The sequence below is a fragment of the Artibeus jamaicensis genome, unplaced genomic scaffold (assembly GCF_021234435.1).
Source record: "Artibeus jamaicensis isolate MK-2021 breed Jamaican fruit bat unplaced genomic scaffold, CSHL_Jam_final contig_415, whole genome shotgun sequence".
In the NCBI taxonomy this organism is placed as follows: domain Eukaryota; kingdom Metazoa; phylum Chordata; class Mammalia; order Chiroptera; family Phyllostomidae; genus Artibeus; species Artibeus jamaicensis.
The window spans coordinates 2291711-2309231 of NW_026521823.1; positions in this window are offsets into that span (position 1 = coordinate 2291711).

Below are 17521 nucleotides of genomic sequence, written 5' to 3' on the forward strand. Positions count from 1 at the left end.
GTATTTCTCTGATGATTAGAGATGCTGAACATTTTTTCATATGTCTATTGGCCATCTGTACGTCCTCTGTGGAGAGCCTATTCAGGTCCTATGCCCATTTATTATATTGTTTGATATTTGGTGATGTCAAGTTTTTTATTAATTTTGGATATTAACTGCTCATCATATGCATTGTTGGCAAGTATATTCTCCCATTCAGAAGGTTGCGCCCTTTTCTACAAATACCTTCTTAGGTTAATGTAGTATATTTGTTTATTTTTTGTTTTCTTTGTGCAAAGAGACATATGAGAAAAAAGATTATGAGAAATATTTGAGATTTTACTGTTTCTTCTAGGATTTTTATGGTTTTGAGTATAATATTTAGGTCTTCAACACATTTTGAGTTTATTCTTGTGTATATTGTAAAAAGGCAGTCCATTTTTATTTTTTGCATGTATATGTAAAGTTTTTTCCAACAACATTTATTGAGTAGACTTTTTATTTCATTATATGTTTATGCCTAGTTTGTCAAATATTAATAGAACATAAAGGTGTGAGTTTATTTCTAGACTATTCTGTTCCATTGATCTGTATATAAGTTTTTATGCCAGTACCATGCTGTCTTGAATACTATGATCTTGTAGTATAGTTTGATATCAGGCAGTGTGATTCCTCCATCTTTGTTTTTCTTTTTCAATTAGATTGCATTTACTATTCAAGGTCTATTGTGGTTCCACATAGATGCTTGGAATATTTGTTCTAGTTTTGTGATATATGACATTGGTACCTTCATAAGAATTGTATTAATTTATAGATTTTTGAGGGTTAGTATGGATATTCTAATGATGTTAATTCTTTTTACCTGTTAACATGGTATATGCTTCTATATATTTGTATCTTCTTTGTTTCCTTTTTTCAGTGTCATAATTTTCCAAGTACACATTTTTACATCATTTATTAAAATTATACCTCAGTACTTCTTTTTTTGATGCAAATATAAGTGAAATGGTTTTCTTAGTTTCTCTTTCTGATAAATCATTATTGGTGTATAAAAATGCAACTCACTGCTGAATATTTATTTTTTACCCTGCTATTTTACTAAATTCAGTTATCATTTCTACCATTTTTATAGAATGTTTAGGGTTCTCCACATACATTGTCATGTCATCTTAAAAAAATGATAGTTTATTTCTTTCTTTCCAATTTGAATGCCTTTGATTAATTTTTAATGTCTGATTGCTGTGGCTAATACTTCCACTACTAAGTTTAATAAGAGTGCTGAAAGCAAAAATTACTGTCTTGTTCCCTAACTTAAGTGAAACACTTTTGGTTTCACCCATTGTACATAATGTTAGCTGTAGGTTTATCACATATTGTCTTTATCATGTTGAGGTATGCTCTTTTTGTTCCCACTTTGCTAGGAGTCTTTATCACAAATTGTTATTGGATATTATCAAATGCTTTTTCTAAATCTATTGATATAGTCATATTGTTCTTATCCTTTATATTTTTATGTGATGTATCATATTTGTGATTCTCAGATATTGTACCAAAATTGTATTCTAGGAATGAATTCCACTTGATCATGCTGTGCGACCTTTTTAATGTATTACTGGATCCAGTTTACTGACGTTGTGTTGAAAATTTTAGTACTTATGTTCATCAGGAATATTGACCCATAATTTGTTGCAGTGTCTTAATCTGTTTTTGGAATTAGGATTATACTGGCCTTATAAAATGAGCTTGAGTGTCTTCCTGCCTCTTGAACTTTTTGGAATTGTTTGAGGATACATGTTAGTTCTCATTTTGAATGTTTGGTAAATTCACCTGTGAAGCCATTTTGTCCAGGACTCTTGTTTGTTTGGAGTTATTTGGTTATTACTTTAGTTTTATTAGTTAGAATTTATCTATTCAGATTTTCTGATTTAGTTTTGTGATGTTGTGTGTTTCTAGAAATTTACTGATTTCTTCCAGATTCTCCAGATTGTTTTCTTATAATCCTTTGTATTTCTTTGATGCCAGTTGTTACTTCTTCTCTTTCATTATTGATTTTATTTATTTGAATTCCTTCTCTTTTTTTCTTGATGAGTCTGGTCAGTGATTCATCAGTCTTGGTTACCTTTTCAAAGATGCAGGTCTTGGTTTCATTGATTTTTTAAAATTCTTTAACTTGTTTAATTCTGCAGTCATCTTTATTTTTCCCTTTTCTACTCACTTTATGCTTTTTTGTTCTTCCTCTTGTTCCTTTAAGTGTAAAGTTAGATTGATTGTTTATTTGAAATTTTTTTGTTGTTTATTGAGATGGGTCTGGAATGCTGAGAATTTCCCTTTTCAAGCTGATTTTTCTGAGCCCCATAGATTTTGGGGGTTGTTATGCTGTTATTTGCATTTGTTTCAAGGTATCTTTTGATATTTTCTTGGTCTAATTGTTAATCTTTTTTTGTTTTGTTTTGTTTAGTGACATGTTATTTGGCCTCCTCTCATTCCTTAATCATTGGTTTTCTGTCTGGAAGATCTATTCACTGATCATTGGGGTGTTAAATCTATTATTATGACTATATTAATGTTGATCTTTCCTTTTATGTTCACCATGTTTTGCTTCATACATTTGGGTGTGCGCATGTTGGATGTATAAAAATTTGAAAGGTTTATATCTTCTTGTTGGAATAATCCTTTTATCATTATGTATTGTCCATCTTAGTCCCTTACTATGGTCTTTGTTTTAAAGCCTGTTTTTTAAAAATAAGTAATGCTAATTCTTCCAATCCGTGAGCAAGGTATATGTTTCCATTTGTTTGTGTCTTCCTTGATTTCTTTCTTCAGTGCTGTGTAGTTTTCTGCACACAGGTCTTTTACCTCCTCAGTTAGGTTTATTCCCAGATATTTTATTTTTGTTTTTGCTATATTTAATGGGATTTTTTCCCTGATTTATGCTTCTGCTGATTCATTGTTGGTATACAAAAATACTTTTGATTTCTGGATATTGACTTTGTAAACTGCTGTTTTGCCAAATTCATTAATTAGTTTGAGCAGTTTTTTTGGTAGAGTCTATAAGATTTTCCACATACGCTATCATGTCATCTCCAAACAGTGACAGTTAATGTCCATACTACCCTAAGCAATTTACAGATTCAATGCAATACCTGTTAAAGTACCAATGGCATATTTCACAGACATAGAACAAACACTTCAAAAATTTATATGGAACCATGAACAACCCCGAATAGCAGCTGCAATTTTGAGAAAGAAGAACAAAGTGGAGGGATCACAATACCTGTTATCAAACTGTATTTCAAGGCCACTGCAATCAAAACAGCCTGCTACTGGCATAAAAACAGGAACATAGACTAATGGAACAGAACAGAGAGCCCAGAAATAAACCCAACTCTCTACAGTCAATTAATATTCGACAAAGTGGGCAATAACATAAAGTGAAGTAAAGATAGCCTCTTCAGCAAATGGTGTTGGGAGAACTGGACAGCTAAGTGCAAAAAAATGAAACTTGAGCACAGACTTACACCATATACCAAAATAAAGTCAAGGTGGATGAAAGACTTAAATATAAGCCTTGAAACCATTAAAGTCCTAGAGGAAAACATTGGCAGGAAAATCTCAGATATTTCATGCAGCAACATTTTTACTTATATGCCCCCTAGAGCAAGGAACATAAAGGAAAGAATAAACAAATGGGATCTCATCAAAATAAAAAGTTTCTGCGTGGCTGAAGAAAACAGTATTAAAAAGACAATAAACTGTATGGGAAAACATATTTGCCAATGATACCTCAGACAAAGGTTTAATCTCCAAAATATACAAAGAACTTACATGACTCCACTCTAAGAAGACAACCAACCCAATTAAAAAATGGGAAAAGGACTTGAACAGACAGTTCTCCAAGGAGGGCATACAGAAGATGAGAGTCACATGAAGAAATGCTCAATATTGCTAGCTATCAGGGATAGCCACAATATTGGCTATCTCACAAATTAAAACCACAATGAGATACCACTTTACACCGGTCAGGATGGCTATCATAAACAAAGCAACCAACAACAAATGTTGGAGAGGTTGTGGGGAAAAGGGGACCTTAGTTCACTGTTGGTGGAATTGCAGACTGGTACAACCATTATGGAAAACAGTATGGAATTTTCTCAGAAAAATAAAAATCGATCTGCCTTTTGACCCAGCAATTCCACTGCTAGGATTATATACTAAGAATCCTAAAACATCAATTTCAAAGAACCTATGCACCCCAATGTTCATAGCAGCACAATTTAAAATAGCCAAGAGTTGGAAGCAACCTAGGTGCCTGTCAGTAAATGAATGGATCAAAAAACTATGGGATATTTACACAATGGAATTCTATGCAGCAGAGAGAAAGAAGGAACTACTACCCTTTGCAACAACATGGATGGAACTGGAAAGTATTATGCTGAGTGAAATAAGCCAGGTGTTGAAAGACAAATACCATATGATCTCACCTTTAACAGGAAGCTAAACAACAAAACAAACAAGTAAACAAAATAAAAACAAAGACACTGAAATAGAGAACAATGGTACAGCAACCAGAGGGGAGAGAGGAGGGAATTTAAGGGGGAAAAATGGGAGGGATTTAGAGGAACAAGTATAAAGGACACAGGGACAATAACTAAGGGGGATGGAAATGGGAGGGAAGTGGGGAACATGGGGCGGGGTGGGCTGGGATGGGAGAAATAAACAGAAGACTGTACTTGAAAAATAACTAAATAAAAAAAGAAAAAAATGTAATGGTATCCCAGCTTTTTTCCTTTTCATTTGCTCAAAATAACTTTTTTCATGCCTTTAGTTTTAGTTTGTGTGAATCTTTTGTTCTGAGGTGAATCTCTTATAGATAGCACATACATGGATCTTGTTTTCTTATCCAGCTATCTTATGACTTTTTTTTAAATTTTAGAGTGAGTGAGGAAGGGGAATGAGAGAGAGTGAGAAAAGAGAGACATCAACTTGTTTTTCCTCTCATTTATGTATTCACCAGTTGATTCTTGTATGTGCCCTGACAGGGGACCAAACCTATAACCCTGGAGTATCAGGATGATGCTCTAACTTAGCTACCTTCATTTTGATTGGAGCATTTAAGTTGTTTACTTCTAAATTGGTTATTGGTAGGTATGCATATATTGTCATTTTAGTTTTTATATTTATGTTCCATTGTTCTGCCTCCTCTTTCTCCTCCTTCTTCCCCTTCTTCTCCAGGACTTTTAACATTTCTTGTAATACTGGTTTGGTGGTAATGAACTCTATTAGTTTTTTTCTGATCAGGGGAGCTTTTTATTTGTCTCTCAAATTTAAATGATAATCTTGCTGAGTAAAGTAGTCTTGGTTGTAGGACCTTGCTTTTCATTACTTTGAATATTTAATGCCAATCTCTTCTAGTCTAAAAAAATTCTGTTCAGAAATCACCTTAAAATAAAGCCCTGGCTGGTGTAGCTCAGTGGATTGAGCGCTGGTCTGTGAACCAAATGATCACAGTTTGATCCCCAGTCAGGGCACATGCCTGGGTTGCAGGCCAGTTCCCAGCAGGGGACACATGAGAGGAAACCATACACTGATATTTCTCTCCCTCTCTCCTTCCCATCCCCTCTAAAGATAAATAAATAAACTCTTTAAAACAAACAAAAAAAAGAAATCAACTTATAATATTTTGGTAACTCCCTGTAAATAACTAATCATTCTTTTACTGCTTTTAAAATTCTCTCTTTGCCTTTAACTTTTGCTTTTTTAATTATGATGTGTCTTAGTGTAGGCATATTTGGGTTCATCTAATTTGGAACTCTCTGTACATCTTGGACTTATGTATCTTTTTTTCTTCACCAGCTTAGAGAATTTTCAGTCATTATTTTTTTTAGATATGTTCTTGATTTCTTGCTCTGTCTCTTCCTTTTATGGTATCTCTATAATGCAGATGCTATTACACTTCATGTTGTCTCAAAGACCCTTTAACCTAGTCTTCTTTTTTGTTGTTGGGTTTCTTTTCTAATTTATTTTAAGCATTTTTAAAATTTAATTATTGTTCAAGTACAGTTTTCTGTCTTTTACTCCCATCCCAGCCCACCCACCCAGTGCTCCCCACCTCCCTCCCATTTCCACCCCACTTAGTTTTTGTCCATGTGTCCTTCATACTTGTTCCTGTGAATCCTTCCCATTTTCCCCTGAAATTCTCTCCCCTCTCCACTCTGGTCCCTTTCAGCATGTTCTGTATTTCAGTGTGTTTGGTTATATTTTGCTTCCTTGTTTGTTTTGTTGTTTAGGTTCCTGTTAAAGGTGAGATCATATGATGTTTGTCTTTCACCGCCTGGCTTATTTCACTCAGCATAATGCTTTCCAGTTCCATTCATGCTGTTGCAAAGGGTAGGAGCTCCTTCTTTCCTTCTGCTGCTGGAATTCCATTGTGTAAATATCCCATAGTTTTTGGATCCATTCATTTACTGATGGGCACCTAGGTTGCTTCCAACACTTGGCTATTTTAAATTGTGCTGCTATTAACATTGGGGTGCATAGGTTCTTTTGGATTGGTGTTTCAGGGTTCTTGGGATATACACCTAACAGTGGACTTGCTGGGTCAAAATGCATACTCATTTTTAGCTTTCTGAGAAAATTTCATACTGTTTTCCAAAATGGTTGTACCACTCTGCAATTCTACCAACAGTGAACTAGGGTCCCTTTCCCCCACAACTTCTTCAACCTTTGTTGTTTGTTGCTTTGCTTATGATGGTCATTCTGACCAGTGTAAAGTGGTATCTCATTGTGGTTTTAATTTGCATCTCTCTGATAGCTAGCGATATTGAGCATCTTTTCATGTGTCTCTGGATCCTCTGTATGTCCTCCTTGGACAAGTGTCTGTTCAAGTCCTTTGCCCATTTTTTAATTGGGTTGGTTGTCTTCTTAGAGTGGAGTCATGTAAGTTGTTTGTATATTTAGGAGAATAAGCCTTTGTCTGAGGTATCTTTGGCAAATATGTTTTCCCATACAGTTGGACCGCTTTATGTTAATACTGCTTTCTTTAGCCATGCAGAAGCTTTTTATTTTGATGAGATACCATTTGTTTATTCTTTCTTTTATGTCCTCTGCTCTAGGGGACATATCAGTGAAAATATTGCTGCATGGAATATCTGAGATTTTTCTTCTCTAAGAGTTTTATGGTATTGTGACTTATATTTAACTCTTTTATCCATGTTGAAATTATTTTTGTGTATGGTGTAAGTTGGTGCTCAAGTTTCATTTTTTTGCATATGGCTGTCCAGATCTCCTACCACCATTTGTTGAAGAGGCTATTTTTACTCCATTTTATGTTACTGCCCCCTTTGTTGAATACTAATTGGCTGTAGAGAGTTGGGTTTATTTCTGGGCTCTCTGTTCTGTTCCATTGGTCTATGTGCCTGTTTTTATGCCAGTAGCAGGCTGTTTTGATTACAGTGGCCTTGTAATACAGTTTGATATCAGGTATTGTGATCCCTCCTACTTTGTTCTTTGTCAAAATTGCAGCTGCTATTCAGGGTCATTTATGATTCCATATAAATCTTTGAAGTGTTTGTTCTATGTCTGTGAAATATGCCATTGGTACTTTAATAGGTATTGCATTGAATTATTTTTTCAGATATGTTCTTGATGTTTTGCTCTGTCTCTTCCTATTATGGTATCTCTACAATGCAGATGTTATTACATTTCATGTTGTCTCAAAGTCCCCGTAACCCATTCTTATTCTTTTTTAATTTTTTTCCATTCTGATTGGATATTTTCTACTACCTTATCTTTCAAATTGTTGGTTTGACACTTTGCTTACTCCAATGAACTGTTTATTTTTTCCAGTGTATTTTTTATTTCAGATATAATATTTATCATTTCTTACTGGTTCTTTTTTATGATTTCTATGTCTTTTTCCATGTTGTTGAAGTTCTCACTAAGTTCTCTGAGCACATTTATAACCATTTTTTAAACTTTCTATCTGGTATATTGCTTGCCTCTATTTCATTTATCTTTTTCTCTTGAGATTGCTCCTCTTCTTTTATTTGGGACATATTTCTTTGTCTCCTCTCTTTGGCAGCCCTTTTGTGTTTCTTCCTATGTGTTAGGTAGATCTTCTCTGTCTCCCAGTTTTGGTTGGGTAGCCTTATATATTAGGTGTCCTATGGAACCCAGGGACACAGTCTCCTTGATGGCCTAATCTGGGTGCTCCAAGAATGCCCCTTTTGTGGCTTATAAGGCCCTCTTGTTATAACTGAGTCTTGATTGCCATTGGATTGTTCATGCATGGGTTGGATGAGTGTGAGGATTGACCTCAACCATAGTGTATGAACTGCTGTGTAGGTGTTGACTCAAAGAAGCTGAATTTGCCTCAGCAGGGTCTGGTGCCTGCTGCAATCTCCCTCTCGGTATGTTGTTTGTGAAGGTAACTGTACTATTCTCTGATGTTGACTGAAGCTGGGTACTGGCTGTGTTAGCCCTGGGTCCTCTTGGAAAAGGTTTTGGTGCAGGTCAATGTCAGACAATGGGAGTGACTTGTCCTGGGCATCTTTTTTGGAGTTACAAAATGATCCACCATTTATGGCTTCTGCTGAGCCTGGGTGTGTGTTGGAAGGACCAAGTTTTGCACCTACATCAGCTTCCCACAATACAGAGCCTAGGGGTAGGTCAGCAATATACCCATGTCATCTAAGGTCTGCCTCTGGCTGCATCTGCCATCTGGTTGCCTGTTAGGCTCAATTACTTTAAATGCCTCTGGTTGTACTTGACTTGCATGAGTTATGTCTTAGTACATCACCAAGTATGGGTGAGAGGTACTCACCAGAGTGATACATTTTTGAACTCAGCACCAGTGCTGGGTCTGTGGCCAATCAGCAAATGTCCCAGGGTATATTAGGTCTAGATCACCTGCTGGGTACCTACAGACCTTTATGGTGGAGCAGTGTCTGAAGGAGTCATCAGGGTCAGGCCAGCATTTATTAAACCCAAATAGACCAAGATTAAGATGTGTGCATTGAAGGCTCTGTACTTGTTGGGCATGCAAGGAAAAACTGTCCTCCGTTGTAGAGCCATACAATTCACTTTATCAAAGATTCTCTTAGGACCCTGATCTCAGCAGAATGGGGCTGCCGAAAGTCAGGAGGCTGTGGCTAGTGGATATCCATGAGGGGGAGGTGGCAGTCAAGCTTGGGGCAAAGTTGGGGGAAGGTATCGCTATGTCACAAATCAGTCACTGAGACCTCCTGAGTCTGCCCAGACCTCTACAAAGTTTTGCACATAAAAACTCACATCATCTGTGAAGATGCTAAAGTGGAAAAAATGGTAAAAGATTACTTCTAACAGTGTTTTACCCTGGAGTGGAATACAGAGGAAATACTGGGATTATGAAGAAAAGTTGTTTAACTGGTTCTCTCTTACCCACCCCTTTCTGGCCTTTGCTGACATGTAATTGAACCTTGAGCACTGCTTCCCTACATTCACTGGGGTTGCTGGCTTCTGACATGATCTACTTTGTCATACTGTTCATACAGCCCTTCTGTGTCCTGCTCTTCTAGGGCTCAGAAAAATCAGTTCTCTTGACTTAGTCTGTGCTACATGCACATTCATCTCAGAGGAGGCATAGAAACTTGTGACTGCTTTGCCTCTTCAAGGCAGGAAGTTCTCTTGTTAGGTTTGGCACATCTTTTCAAAACATGTTCATTTGCTCTGATGCCATGCTGTATGAAGATATTCTTCAAGAAGATTTCAATCTCCTCAGGTTATATTCACAAAATTGCTGTTTTTTTCCATTTCTTTAAACACTTCAAATATAGTCTTCTCTCTGATGACATCAATCTATTAGGTCATATGAATTAACCAGTACCTTAAACAATAACCCAGAGAACAACAAATTGCCTATTTTAAGACCAAAGGGATATTTATGAAATATTTGTTTCATTTTCGGGTATATGTTTTTTTATATTAGATTGAAATATTAGATAAATTCTAACTATTGGTTTTATCCAAAATATTTTAGAAAAACAAGTTATATAGATTGCTTCCCACTTTAGAGCTTGAACAAATAATAGGCATATTGTTGGTTTCACCAAAGAATAGTCACATGGCATCATTCTCATCATTCTTCTTCTATATTACTCTATGTTTCTTTAACATAGAGTTGGTCACCATGACAAGGTCTTCTTCAGTCATCCTGCATTCTTCCTTACTTATTCAATGACTGATGATGAAAATATTATAATTTAAATTATCCAGGATTCTTAGTATATCTACTATATCTATATTTATATCTACATTTATATCTATCTATAGAATCAACAAACAACTGAATACCAAATAAATGTGTTTTTAAAGAATTTTCTCAGAGCACAGAAAATAAATTTTGGCTCTCTAGCTCATTGTCTTGGATTTTATTTCAGCCACTCAGTTCATTTTTTTCTAAACTATATCTACTCAATAGAAAAAAATCTAGAGAAAAAATACAGATAAAAGTTATCATTTTAAATGTGGTAATAACGATTCTTCTTCATATTTATCTAATAATACCAATCTAGTTTAGCTTTTCATTACCTCTGTTTTGAATTGATCAAAAATCTCATCATTCTACAGCTTCCAGACTCAGTCCTAGTTATTATCTCCTCTCCATTAAGACTATGGCCAAAGGATCTTTAGAATATGAAAACCTGACCTTGTCACTTGTTTTAATTATATTATTTATTTGTAAGTAACAAACCATCCCAAAATATAGTGGCTTAAGCAACAACCATTTTTATAATATTTCATGATTTTATTTGTCTATAATTTTGACAGGAATGAGATTAATGTCTTTTTTATATCTAACATTAGTGGAGCTCACTCTGAGCTATTCAGTGGCAGCTGTTTTGGGGTGGAGGATCCAAGGTAACTGCATTAACACATTTGGTGCCTGGGTGGTGACAGTTAAGTAACTAGGCTTATCTTAGATCATCAACCAGAGCATCTATCAGGGGTCTCTTCTGTACAGTAAGACTTCCAACAGGGAGGCTCAGGGCTCCCAGAGAGAATGTTTCAAGGATTTGAAGTGGATTCTGGCAGTCTCTTAATGTATGGGCTAAGAAACCAACATCATTTCTGCCATACTCTTTTCCCCAATGTTGTTCAGCCTAGATTCTAAAGGAGTGAAATTAGTAGACTCCACTCCTTAAGTGGGGTAAATGACAAAAAATTTAAACCATGTTTAACCTACCACATTACTACTCTGCTCAAAATATCTTGTCTATATACCTATTTTAAGCATTTAAATAATTTTATATGACTACCTTGTCTCATCAGTTTTTATTAAAATTTATATTTTAGGAAACTTGAAGTTTACTAATTTATATAGCAAACACATAAGCAGGCACTATTCTAAACACTTTATATATATTGACTCATGTATCTTCATAGTAACTATATGATGTAATATCTACTTAAAAATGAAGAAACAGGCATAGAGAGTTAAAATAACTTTTCCTATGTTATCACTTAGTAAGTTGTGAAGTTGTATGTGAACCTAGAAAATGTATTCCCCAAATCCTTGCTTTTAACCTGTAACATTGGATGCTAGTTGTTTATTATCTCTGAATATAAATATTTTTTTCTATTGGCTTATCCATGTGGAGAAAATGGAACTGCTTTTTCATCACCAGCTCAGTTAAAATCTCCTCTGTGAAATTTTTCAGTACTTTGCACATATGTTTACTATAGTAAGGATTATATATTTTGCTTATGCACTTGTCTTGTTTGCACACTAGAAGACAGGTACATGTGTCCTCTAATTTTATAATACAAGTCTCAGCACAGTGCTAGGAACATAACTGATGCTCTAATTACTTTACAAAAAAAATGAGTGACTAGAGGTATTTCAATGAAGTAGGAATTCTTTCTATTTGGTACCTCGCAGATTTACACTGAAGCAGGAAGAACTTTTATGCCTTTATGCTCATATTATAATATATATATACATATACATATACACATATTTATACATATATATTCTAGAATATATATATTTTAGTATATATATATGCCCTTAGTTTTTATAATTGTGGCAAAATACATATAACATGAAATTTACCATTTTAACTATTTTGTTTTCTACTTATTTTTTAACTATTTGCACTATTACAGATGTCCCCATCCCCCACTTTACCCCGTACACTAGACTCCACATGCCCTGGTCTTCATCACATTTTTGCCAGGGTCCATGAACTACACACATATGCATACACATTTTTTAGCTAATCTTTTCCAGTTTCCCCCCAACCATCCCAAGATCTGTCAGTGTTTTCCATGAATCTATGCCTCTGGTCCTATTCTGTTTGTCAGTTTATTTTTTCATTAGAGCATATTTTAAGAATACCTACAAAGAAATGGACAAATATTCTCATTTAGACTGAATTGTAATATATGCTTTTTATAGATTTTCTAGAAATTTCCCACGGCAGTAATACTTAAAGGGTTAAAATTGAAGAGGGTGTTTTATTTTAGGAGCTCTTACTTTGTGTAAAGAGATCATAAATGTACATTTCTAGCTGAGGTTTCACAGTGAGACATTGCCTCTATAAAAATTCAATGGCATTGGAGAACACTAAAAATATTATTATAGTTAGTGAAGCTATCTGGAGAATGAACAAAGTAAAAAATCCATATTTAATTAAAACTAAAGTTTCAGGGCACATTATGTGTAAGAAAGAAATGATATACATGTATGTTATTCATTTAATGCTTAATGAGAACATCTGGTCATATTTCTATATTTTAAATTTACACTGCTAAATAGAAAAAGACCTTTTTTTCCCCACCAGCTACAATAGAAAGTCAAAGCTTAAATGATATAATGAGTAGATCTATGTTATTCAGTTGTGGCACCTCTAAACCTTAACACAAAATTATACTGCAGAGGATGAAAGGTGCTCAAGGAAGACAGTAACCAGTATTTATCTGATAACCAAGTACCTGTGCTTAAAGAACAATGAATGTCTGATGCACACTAATGCTAACCAGATAATTTCTTTTAGTTAGTAAGCCTTTATAAAGAAATAGAGAATTTAAAAGAGTTAGTGAGAAAACAAAGCAGAGAGAATACTTATATAGAATTATAATTTCAAAGTAGTGATTTTCAATGACTTGAACTTGGCTAATTGGGCATCTGTGCAACAATATAAGCATGTCTGCTCAGAATGAACTCAATAGAAATATTTAAGGATTTGCAAATCATACTTTAGAAACAGCATACCACAATATTAGTGTTGAGTTATAGTTAAAATAAAAATGGAAAAATATTTATAGTAAAAAAGTTTGTGAAGTGTTATGAAATAGAAATATTTTAAATTATTTGCTTAAACAGTTCAGTAGAATAGAAAGAATAAAATTTTATATAAATTAATGGTGGTGATTTTTACATTGGGAAGGAGATGGTATGTCACACAGAGAACAGGTGAATCAAAGTGCTTCTGTCAAATTAAAAAGCTTCTGCATGGCTAAAGAAAACAAGATTAAAATGAAAAGAGAACTAACCATATGGTAAAACAATTGCCAATGATATCTCAGACAAGGGTTTGATCTCCAAAATACATAAAGAGCTCACACAATGCCAGGAAGACAAAAAAACAATTAAAAATGAGCAAAAGACTTGAACAGACACTTCTCCAAGGATGACATACAGAGGATCAAGAGGCAATGAAAAAATGCTCAGCACCACCAGCCTTCAGAGAAATGCAAATTAAAACCACAGTGAGTTACCACCTCACACTGATCAGAATGGCCATCATAAGCAAATCAACAAACAACAAGTGTTGGATAGGATGCAGAGAAAAGGGAACCCTAGTGCACTGTTGGTGGGAATGCAGACTGGTGCAGCCACTGTGGAAAACAGTATGGAATTTCCTCAAAAAACTAAAAATAGAACTGCCGTTTGACCCAGAAATTCTGCTGCTGGGTTTATACCCAAAGCGCCCTGAAATACCAATCCAAAAGAACCTATGCACCTCAGTGTTCATAGCAGCACAATTTACAATAGCCAAGTGCTGGAAGCAACGTAAATGCCCATCAGCAAATGAGTGGATCAAAAACCTATGATACATTTACACAATGGAATTTTATGCAGCAGAGATAAAGAAGGATCTCCTACCCTTTGCAAAAGCATGGGTAGAACTGGAGAGCATTATTCTAAGTGAAATAAGCCAGGCAGTGAGGGACAAATATCATATGATCTCACCTTTAACTGGAGAACAAAAAATAAAAGAAAAATGCAAGCAAGATATAACCAGAGACATTGAAATTAAGAACAGTGTAACATTAGCCAGAGGGGAGGGGGAGGGGATAGAGGGGAGAAGGGTTTTCAGGAACTACTACAAAGGACACATGGACAAAACCAAGGGGGAGGGTGGGAGTGAGGGAGGGAGGTGGGTTTGGCTGGAGTGATGGGGACAAAATGCAGACAACTGTAATTGAACAATAAAGTAATTTTTAAAAAGTGCTTCTGTAAATACTTCTAAATTCAGAATAATTGTTCAAGAGAATCTAACCAGAAATGTTACCTTATATTTTGTATATTTAGTAGGTCAATGAGTAAATTGTATAAGCTACTTAAAATAATGAAATAATGATATTAATAACCAAGGATTAGAATAATCAAAGGAAATACATTAATTATATTATTTATTCTTTTAACAGCAACTCTTTAAATTTTATATTCAAAGGTTACACAGGATAATTTTATAAATACAAAAATTGTCTGGTTAATTAGTGCTCTTGTTGTGTTAAACAACTGCAACATATAATTACTTTTTATTTTTTGTAAACCAAAAGTCATTTGGACCATTTATTGTTTTGTTTTTCACTTCTTAATTCAGTATAGTTTAGGAAATATTTCTATGAAAGAAGGGCTTTATAAAATACCTCTCCAATTTATTTTAGGTGTCCTATGCTTTGCCAATTGATGATTTTGAACAAAGATAAATATTTCCTGCATTTTGGAAAGCACATACAATTTTAACATTTAAAGCTATTATTTTGATTTCTTTAATCAAAATATATTGGTTAGATATTATTCAATCTAAATAAAATTCATGGAAAAAATTTCCCTCCATATCTTTTTTTTTTAATTAAATAAATTTATTTATTTTTTTTGAATTGTTTATGCTGTTACAGTTGTTCTATTCCCCCTTCATTCCCCTCCACCCTGCCCCCCAACCCCCCCATTACCCCCCCCTTTAGCTTATGTCCATGTGTCTCAAGTCCTTTAGGTTCTATATTTCCCATACTATTCTTGCCCCCCATCTATTTTCTATCTACTGTCTATGCTACTTGTTTTCTGTACCTTCTCTCCCTGTCTTCTCCTCCCACTCCCCTGTTGCTAACCCTCCTTGAGATCTTCATTTCTATGTTTCCACTCCTGATCTAGCTGTCCTTTTAGTTTGCTTTCGTTTTAGGTGTGGTTGTTGATAACTGTGAGCTTGTTGTCCTTTCACTGTTCATGTTTTTTTAACTTCTTTTTCTTAGATAAGTCCCTTTAACATTTCATATAATAAGGGCTTGGTGATGATGAACTCCTTGAATTTGATCTTATCTGAGAAGCACCTTATCTGTCCTTCTGTTCTAAATGAAAGTTTTGCTGGGTAGAGCAATCTTGGTTGTAGGTCTTTAGTTTTCATGACTTGGAATATTTCTTTCCAGCCCCTTCTTGCCTGTAAGGTCTCTTTTGAGAAATCTGCTGACAGCCTGATGGGGACTCCTTTGTAGGTGATTGTCCCCTTATCTCTTGCTGCTTCCAGGATTCTCTCCTTCGTTTTAATTTTGGCTAATGTAATTATGATATGCCTTGGTGTGTTCCTTCTTGAGTCCAACTTTTTTGGTACTCTCTGGGCTTCTTGGATTTCTTGGAAGTCTGTTTCCTTTGCCAGATTGGGGAAATTTTCTTTTATTATTTGTTCAAATAGTTTTTCCACTGGTGGTTGTGTCTTTCCCCCTTCTGGTACCCCTATAATTCGGATATTGGAGCGTTTATAGATGTCCTGGAAGTTCCTAAGCTTCTCCTCATTTTTCTGAATTCTTATTTCTTCATTCCTTTCTGATTGATCATTTTTTTTCTTCCTTCTGGTTCACTCCATTGAGTTGAGTCCCAGTTTTTTTTCATCTCTATGGGTTTCCTGTGGAATTCCATTCATTTCCCTTAATTTAGCCTTCATATGTTTCTCTAATTTGTGGCTATAGTCCACCAGATCTGTGAGGAAGCTGACGACCAGTGTTTTAAACTGTGCGTCTGAGAGATTTGCTATTTCTTCGTCACTTAGATTTATCTCCGGGACTTTGAGGTCCCCCTGCGACATTTTTGGTCTGTTCTGGCCCTTTAAGTGGGAGAAGCGGGGCCTTGGAGTCCCAGGTCGCTGGGTTGTGACGCTGTATGTGGGGGCGTGGTCAGAGCGGGGAAAATGGCGCCGCCGCCGGTCCCCCACCCCCTCACTCCCTCACCCGCGCGTAACCGGGCACCCACAGTCAACTCGCTGCCACCGCCTCCCCACTGACTCCTCCGTAGTCGCTCACCTGGTGGGCTGCTCACTAGGTCCAATCCTGGGTTTGGAACCCGTGCGACTGGATTCCCGCGACTGGATTCCGCGCCCGCACCCGGGTAGATCGAGTTCTCCTTTGTAACTCCTCACCCGCCACCGGTTTCGCCCCTTACTGGTCGGGCCGAAGAATTTGTTGTTTGCGGACTTCCGAAAAGTTCAGTTTTCTGTGTTCTGGTTGTGTTTTCTGATGCTAATATTTAGTTGTCCTTAAACTTGGTTGTGAGAGGAGGCAGGCACATCCACCTTAATCCTCCATCTTGGCGGAAGTCCCTCCATATCTTAAAAATAATCAAAGCATTCAATTTAAATATCATCTTATTTTTTTCTTTAACAGGCACAAAATAAAATGGATAGGAAAAGTCTCTAAGTGCCATGCCCACAGATATATATATTTTATTTAATTAACATTGTGTCTTCCAAACCTATTTAGAGTGGTAGGTGCTCGATACATGTTTAATGAATATTTAAGTGAATAAACAACACAAGGAAGTGATTTCTAACTAAATCTTATGAAACTACATTAAACAGTGTAATCTACAGGGAAGTCTAGGAATTTAAAATAAGCTCCCAAAATATCAGCCCTTTGCCAAGAGTTGCTGGCTATCCCCATTATCTGAAGGTGAAATTAACCTTTGTGAATTTATGAAAAGGATGATGCTCAGCTTCTATGGATTTAAGAAATGCATATAATTCAGAAGACTGGTTACTATGTAAGATTGATCATTGGTGATTTTATTGAATAACAAGGACTTTTTTGAAAAATTATATGAACTTCATGAGTCAAGTGTTTAATTGTAAAGTCTAGTCTATGGCTTCTGCTGACATAATTTCTATATTACTTCTAGGGGATGGAGTTTTTTAATTCAGGGTCTTGGACATTTTCATAGGCAATGAATGAATAAACATACACAATAATGGTTCCACTTGTCTAAGCCCGTATCAAAAGACACGTTCTT